General features: G+C 39.7%; 1 long non-coding RNA gene across 1 annotated transcript in view; it reads right to left on the bottom strand.

The window, feature by feature from the left end:
- Positions 1-567: 567 nt before the first annotated feature.
- The window catches only part of LOC117947253, a 20,064-nt gene continuing 13,058 nt past the window's right edge, over positions 568-7,573 (bottom strand). Inside the window, exon 3 of the long non-coding RNA XR_004657196.1 lies at positions 568-654. This is a non-coding gene — a long non-coding RNA (uncharacterized LOC117947253). The remainder of the gene's footprint in view (positions 655-7,573) is intronic.

Raw genomic sequence — 7,573 nt, 5'->3', positions numbered from 1 at the left:
GCTGCCAGATATTGTGAAGGCTTTCAAGTTGTGTGGTGCATTTTATAAGTCGAGCTGTACTGCATTGCATTCAGTTGTCCGTAGTGTTACTGTAGGACAAATGTACAGACAGAAATTTACTAAGAATACCATTGTCTTCATGCTTTTTGTCTTTATCCCCTCTCAATTTAATTTTGAAAGTGTTGGTGGTGGTCAACACTCACATAACTCCATAAAACACACAGGAGCTCTCCATAATCTACAAAAGAACTTCTTACATGTCCCTGTTCTGCCGGTATTCTACAAGACACTTCTACAAGTGTGTCCTCGTTTAGAAGAAGTCTCCCAGCTAATCCTGCCTTGTACTGACCAAAGTTGGAGAACGAGTTTTCTAGCTGATGGGATCTTATCTAGCTACTGCGTATGTGCAACTCCCAACAAGGACAGTATAGAAGTGAGATGTCCCACTCTGTAGCTAAAACAAGTGAGATGTCTCCCTCTGTTGCTAAAACAGAGACCCAAACACACAAGGTGAAAAAAGAATCTACAGCAGTGCCGTACAAAACAAATATGGTGTTTTTATTTTTATTTTTATGAAACCATGTAAACCTATTCTGGTACAACCTCTAAATACAATTACAAACCTGAAGATGAGCATAATATGGACACTTTAAGCTAGTTGGTCTGTCAGTCAGTAATGATGGTCAGTGAGAGGTTATACTCTGGTTATATGAGGCGTGAGGGTTTGTCGCTTTCTAGCCTAATCCTCTTATTCTCTCTCTTCATCCACTTGGTCTCAGTTTCTCTCAGTATTTCTTTGATTGAAGATGTCCACTGTATCCCTCTTGAGGACGATGACAACAAAAAGGACAGGATGCGTCCAGTGGCATGAGTGAATGATGAATATTGTGGCATGTTAAAGGTTAATAGACCAAGGAACGTACTGCTGCACATCATAAAAAAAACAATCAGATCATCACTGTGGCTGCTGTTTGTCAAGGGCGAGTTAACTAAGTGAACACATAGGACACCATATGAAAAGGTGTAAACTTAATAATAAAGTCAGATAATCTTCAGAATATTTTAGTAATGATTGTATGCACATTCCTGTTTTTGGTAATTACCAAGTATCCACCGTGAAAACGGTTACAACTTTGTAACACTAACATTATGCATAAACCACATACACAGTAAAGAGCAACGAAAAAACTTAAATTCATTGTATGTGTACACATACTTGGCTAGTAAAGCTCTGTTCTGCTTCTGATACCTGTACATGCTACAGTATTTGTGTGTGTGTGTGTGTGCCTGTGTGTATGAGAGAGAGAGAGACAGACAGAGAAGACAGCGTGAAAATACCCTGTACGTTTCACTCCAGCAGCTCACATCCTGCCAGCCTTCTGCAAGGCCGGGTCACCTCAGGGTCAGCCCATTTCTGATTATCCCAGATGATTGGCGGCTCTGTCTGCGGCCATGGGTGAATGCCTCACTGTGACATCACGTCTTATTGGAGGAGACCTGAGTTCAGGGGCGGGGTCAGAGGTGACAGAAGACCAGAAGAGGAAGATGTTAGCTTGTGATTGGTTTATGAGTGACAGCCTGACACAGCTAGGTAGGCAGAGAAGAAGAGCGGAACAAGGGGGTCAAGGTATCAATTGTATGTTGCATTGGATTAGTTGCCTTGGCAATGGTCATAGTTTAGGTTAAATTAGATTTAGCATCAGACTCATCAATTTCTGTATGTGGACAGTATGACATGCACATTATTATGATGCTGCCTGAAAATATCAAATATATGTTTATAATAAAAAGTGCAAGAGGATAAAACGTTCTTTTTCTAGCTGCAATGTACTCTACATTCCCATGGTAACATAAACCAAGTAAATTCAATTATATCCAACAAGGTTGCTTGCATTCTAAAGCTGCTTTTAAGTTGCCATCCTTGAAATTACTGTTTCATTAATACTTTGAGTGCTTAGTGACATAAAAGATTGGTCAATCACTATTTGAAAAATCCTCTCCGGGAACTATCCCCTTATTGTGGTGGACTGGTGTTGTTTGTGCATATGCACCAAGCCAAAGTTCGGATTATTCGGCCTTCTTGGAAACCTTGAAACGATTCCTGCATGGGGCTCCTGAGGAGGACTCCATAGTTCTGCTGGGAGACTTCAACGCACACATGGGCAATGATGGAGATACATGGAGAAGCGTGATTGGTTGAAATGGCCTTCCTGATCAAAACCAGAGGGGTTGTCTGTTGTTGGACTTCTGTGCTAGTTATGGATTGGCTATAAAAAATACCATGTTCAAACATAAGGATGCTCATAAGCGTACTTGGTACCAGAGCACCCGAAGGCCGAAGGTCAATGATGGATTTTGTAACGGTTTTATCTGATCTGAGGCCGTATGTTTTGGACACTCAGATAAAGAGAGGGGCTGAGCTCTCAACATATCACCATCTGGTGGTGAGTTGGGTCAGGAGGTGGTGGAAGATTCTGGACGGACCTGGTAAGCCCAAACGGATAGTGCGGGTAAATTGGGAACGTCTGGAATAGGCCCCTGTCTGTCATACTTTAAACTCACACCTCCGGTGGAGCTTTTCATGCATCCCTGTGGAGGATGGGGGCCATGAAGCGGAGTAGACAATGTTCAAACTTAGGTGTCATCCAACTGAAGGATGAGTCTTTCCGGGATATGTTATCCCTGAGGACTCGGGAGCCATTTGCAAGGTACCACAGGCCGTCAGCCTTTGCCGTGAAAGAGGCAAAGCTGCAGGTGTGGGAGAAGTTCGGAGAAAACATGGAGAAGGACCTTCGGACGGCACCAATGTGCTCCTGGCAAAACCATTCACCACCTCAGGAGTGGGAAGCAGGGAACCATCCAAGCTGTGTACAGTAAGGATGGGACGCTGTTGACCTCAACTGACGAGGTAATAGGACAGTAGAAGGAGCACTTTGAGGAACTCCTAAATCCAGCTACTACACCCTCTATGGTGGAGGCAGAGCTGGAGGATGATGGGGGATTTTTGTCAATTTCCCTTGTGGAAGTCGCTGAGGTAGTTAAACAACTCCACAGTGGGAGAGCCCCAGGGATTAATGAGATTCAACCAGAAATGGTCTCTGTGGTTTGAGGGGCTTTCATTGGTTGACTAGGTGGAAGGATTACATCTCTAACCTGGCCTGGGAACGCCTCGGGATCCCCCAGTCGGAGCTGGTTGATGTGGCTTGGGAAAGGGATGTTTGGGGTCCTCTGCAGGAGCTGCTCCCCCCGCAACAAGATAAGTGGACAAAGATGGATGAAAATTTAAGAAAATACCACATATACACACACTCACACATACATAAACACATGTATTTAGCTTTCATCAGATTTTTTCCTTTACATTTGTGTTTGTTTCTGTTGTGGATTTTACATTTGCAGGAAACTAAATAATATTTAAGTAAAACTTTCTGGATTGTGGAAGTCCAGGGTCCAGTAAAGATTTAAATATATTATAAGAAATACAATTTTATTTTATTTAAAAATGTAATCATCAAATAAAAATTCCTGGGTATGGACACAATTTATGACTACATTTTAGGTTTTAATGTCTTATAATTTAGTTTAAAAATTGCATACTAGTCAAAATAAAAAACACAACAAAGCAAAAAAACTTATTTGAAAGTGTTTCACTTTTCATTTTATTGTATTATTTTATTATTGCAGTGATATCCTTTCAAGTACACTGAAATTATTATTATGGTATTTTTTAAACATGACAATCGAAATTTTAATTTGGTCACAAATTATTTGCATAAAAATTCAAAATGTGATATTTGAACTGTTTAAATAATGTCATTTTTATGTTGGCAACCATGGACTTCCAGGCTGGAGGACACAAGCTATGTTACAGTGCAAGACACTCAAATTCCATTTGAAATGCTGTACAATATATCAATCAATCAATTAATCAAACTTTATTTAAATAGAAGCATTTATTCCGGTTCATTTAAATTGCTTTGCAGAAACACTAAAACAACAGCGTCACATTAGAAGACTGTCCAAGTACAGAATAAGGGTTATACAGTATAAACTGTGATTCATTTCAGAAGTGCAAGCTCCTACTTACAGTGTAGAAAATAAGTGGTGCAGCTGCCTCTCCCTACTCAACTCTCTCTCTTGTCCTCTTAACTGCTTCTCTCAATTCATCCGCCCTTTCTTAATCATTTCTGCACTTCAGCCCTACTTTGACACGCTGCCTCAGAGCATCAGTGCAATCAGTGTCTTATCCGTAAAAGTTACCGGTACTTGTTTCAGCAAAAAGCTGAGCTTCAGTGGAGAGTGAGCATGAGGCCAATCATCTCCACTCGCTCTCTCAACGGTCCATCTCAGGTAAGAATTCAAGTGCGGCTGAGGGCTGTTCAGATCATATCAAATGCACATCTATCTCGACCCCAGAGACAATTTTTCTTATTTAAACTGCCCGAGCACACAGTCAAATGTTAGAGCCCCCGAGTCTGCCCAACTTTAGCACCACCTTCTCTGTCCATTATATGGGTTGACAAGAGAATGTTAGGTGAAAGATAACATGGATTTGTGAGCTGACCAATAGCTTGCATTTCAGTCAGAAGATGTAAGGTGATATGGAGATGAATGGAGGACTGTTATTAAGACCTGGAGACAAGTAAAATAAGGATGGTAGTTGATGCAGTTAGTTGTGCAAGCAGGCAAATTCCTTTTTTGAGAAGTGTTCTTCTCTGGCATAGTGTTACCTTCTTGGGGATATGCTTCATGGTTCATGTCTCCATGAGCCCTTGCAAACGTCAGTAGGTGGGCAAGAGATACCTTAATATACCTCTATACCTCAATAGCTCTGTTTCATAACAAGACAATTTAGCCCAAACGTGACTTCCGAAAAAATCTCAGCTCCCTGCCAAGTAAACGTCAAATAATAGTAGTTCTGTGGACTGGATGTCCATCCTCAACTCATTACTATACTTTCCCAAAATGTTCACTTAATTAAATGGGGGTATAAATCCAAAACATTTTGATAACATGGATTTACGTTAATCATAGTGCATTATTTTGCTAACACACTGACCTGAACATCCTCTTTAGGACAATAAAGTTTGATTTGATGTTGTGCCTCAGGGCTGCAATCATAAAGGATGCATTTCTAGCAGCAGGGGGTTCCTTTTGTTGTTGTTTTGAATGAGTTTGAAGCACTTTGCATTCTGCGTTTGCACTCCAGGTGCCTCTTATTTATCCACTTGTGTTGCCCTGCTTTTATAAAGAAGGCATCTGCACTAGCAGTCGAAAATGGCCGTTCTTCAATAGGCTTGAAGCAGGAAATTACACTGTAGGCCTCCCAATTAATCGTTATAAAATCACAATCTCAATTCACCATGTTCACGATTTAATTTTTAAATGAATTAGATTTTTTTTAAATGACTTTTTTTCTTTGATTGTCACTTAATTTTACCAGCCAAAAGCATCACAAACGTTAGTACATTCTGCTGTGAGTTTTAAACAGACTGTATGACATAGGTTCTAAAGTGCTCCAAGTGCTGCAATGGTCTCCCTTCTCTTCATTGAGGCCTCTGTGTTACAGGCTTGTAGTGACGTTCAATGTGCTATAGGTGCCAAAAATATATAAGTTTGGTTAAAATTATCGTAGTAAATGTCCTTAGTTTTCATCTTTGTCAACGTCTATTATTGAGCAAATAACGTAATATCTTACCAACCATGACATTTCCTGTTGACGTGTTTAGTTTCCAACCGGGAACCCAGGAATTCCAACATTCCATGTAAAATTGAACACAACAAACAACAGTCCTTGCCCCTTGCTAACCTATCTTACCTTAACAAGGTAAAGGAGAATGCCAAGCCCCCTTTCCTCAAAACAGAAGCTAAGCCCTGTAACGTTACGGGCATGGACGTAAGGATACGTAGGGCCAGCAGCATGACGGAGACAACAGGAGGGCAGAGTACACTACAGGCTGCTTTCACAGACGACCTGATAGCCGGTTAGTAAATACGCATGAACACCAAAAGCAGGGGGGGACGTGGGTTAATACGTGGAATACTGGAATGTCTACAGAACTGTGTGAGTCGACGGACTTCAAAAAGTTCACCACTTTACTCAAACCAAAGTTTAAAATGCCTTTGATGTCGGTCTTCCTTAGCCTGTTGGCTATTTAGTTTGTTTTTATTGAACAATAATAAAACCTAAACTAAAACTAAGCATTTTCAAAAAAATTAACTAAACTAGAAAACCGGTTTTAAAAACGAATTAAAACTAAAATGAATTTGAAAACAAAAAGTCAAAATGAAAGAAAAGACTATGGTTTTACAATCATGCCTTATGTCGTTTTAGCTCTAAAGTAAGCAAGGAAAATAGAGGAAGAGTTGCCCGTGGTTGCTTCTATCCATGCCGTTTCAGTAATAAAGATTTTTTTAGTGATAAAATAAAAAACAACAGGCTTAGACTGAAATAGATGCAAAGTCTTTTCTCTTCTTCTTTCATTAGCTAATTACTTTACTCAATGTTACTCTTTATTTGCAAAATGATTGACAGCAGCTGACTTTGCCTTGTTGCCTGGCAACAAAAAAAGGACACTTGGTATACTTTACCTCTGCCTGCACAGGCTTTTCAAAATCAAGGCCTTAGAGAACCTTCTCTGCCAGATACTGACTGAATTGAAATTAAGGATACTGAATGAAACGGCACTGAAACAAAGCAAATGAAATGTTGCTGCGACATGAATGTGAGACTTGACTATGAGTGAAGACCTTCACTCCACATGCTCCCATCTTCCTTTAAAATAGGGAGTAGTTCTAATATATATGCTGCAGGTCTCTCAAATGTTCACACACTGCAGGGCTTTACCTGGGAAATGTCAGCTCAGTATGGTCAATACCTGATAACCTTTTAAGCTTGATCAGAATGTTTAATAGCAACTACCAGGTTAGGTGGCACTTAAAGCAACACTCCAAAATCTCTTTTAGAATAGCAAACGCAGGGCAGCTTTAAAGTGTTTGTGCCTTTAGGATGGCAGTGACCTAGTTTAATGCTAATTGTAAAGTATCAAAAAGTTGTCCTACTTTTTTTGAAGCATAATCTACTTCTCAGCTGTCCATACATTATATGCATATTCCAAAAACTTTTTTACTAAAATATGGCTCAACACAAAGCATTGTGGTGAAAGAGGTTCTGCTTTTTGAGGGGGCTCTCAACGAATCCAAGCAACAACAAGGATTCTGTCAAGAGACCCACTTGCTCCTTTATAATTACTCAATATTAGATAACCACTGAATCTATAACCAATATAATAACAAGATTATGACTTCATATCGACCATGTTATACATGTGTATGATTATGATAGGATGCTACTAGTCAGCTGATGGTGAACCAGACAGTTGTTTTTAAAGCATAAATAAAGAAGTAACTGAGCACATTTACTCAAGTGCTGTAATTAGGCACAATTTTGAGGTCCTTGTACTTGAATATTTTCATTATCTTTCTTTTTCCTTCAACTCAAATACAATTCAGAGAGAAATACTGTTCTATCTATCTATATCTCTATATCTATATCTCTATATCTATATATATC

This window comes from Etheostoma cragini, chromosome 7, assembly GCF_013103735.1.
Source record: "Etheostoma cragini isolate CJK2018 chromosome 7, CSU_Ecrag_1.0, whole genome shotgun sequence".
Classification (NCBI taxonomy): domain Eukaryota; kingdom Metazoa; phylum Chordata; class Actinopteri; order Perciformes; family Percidae; genus Etheostoma; species Etheostoma cragini.
This window is presented reverse-complemented; position numbering and strand designations above follow the sequence as displayed.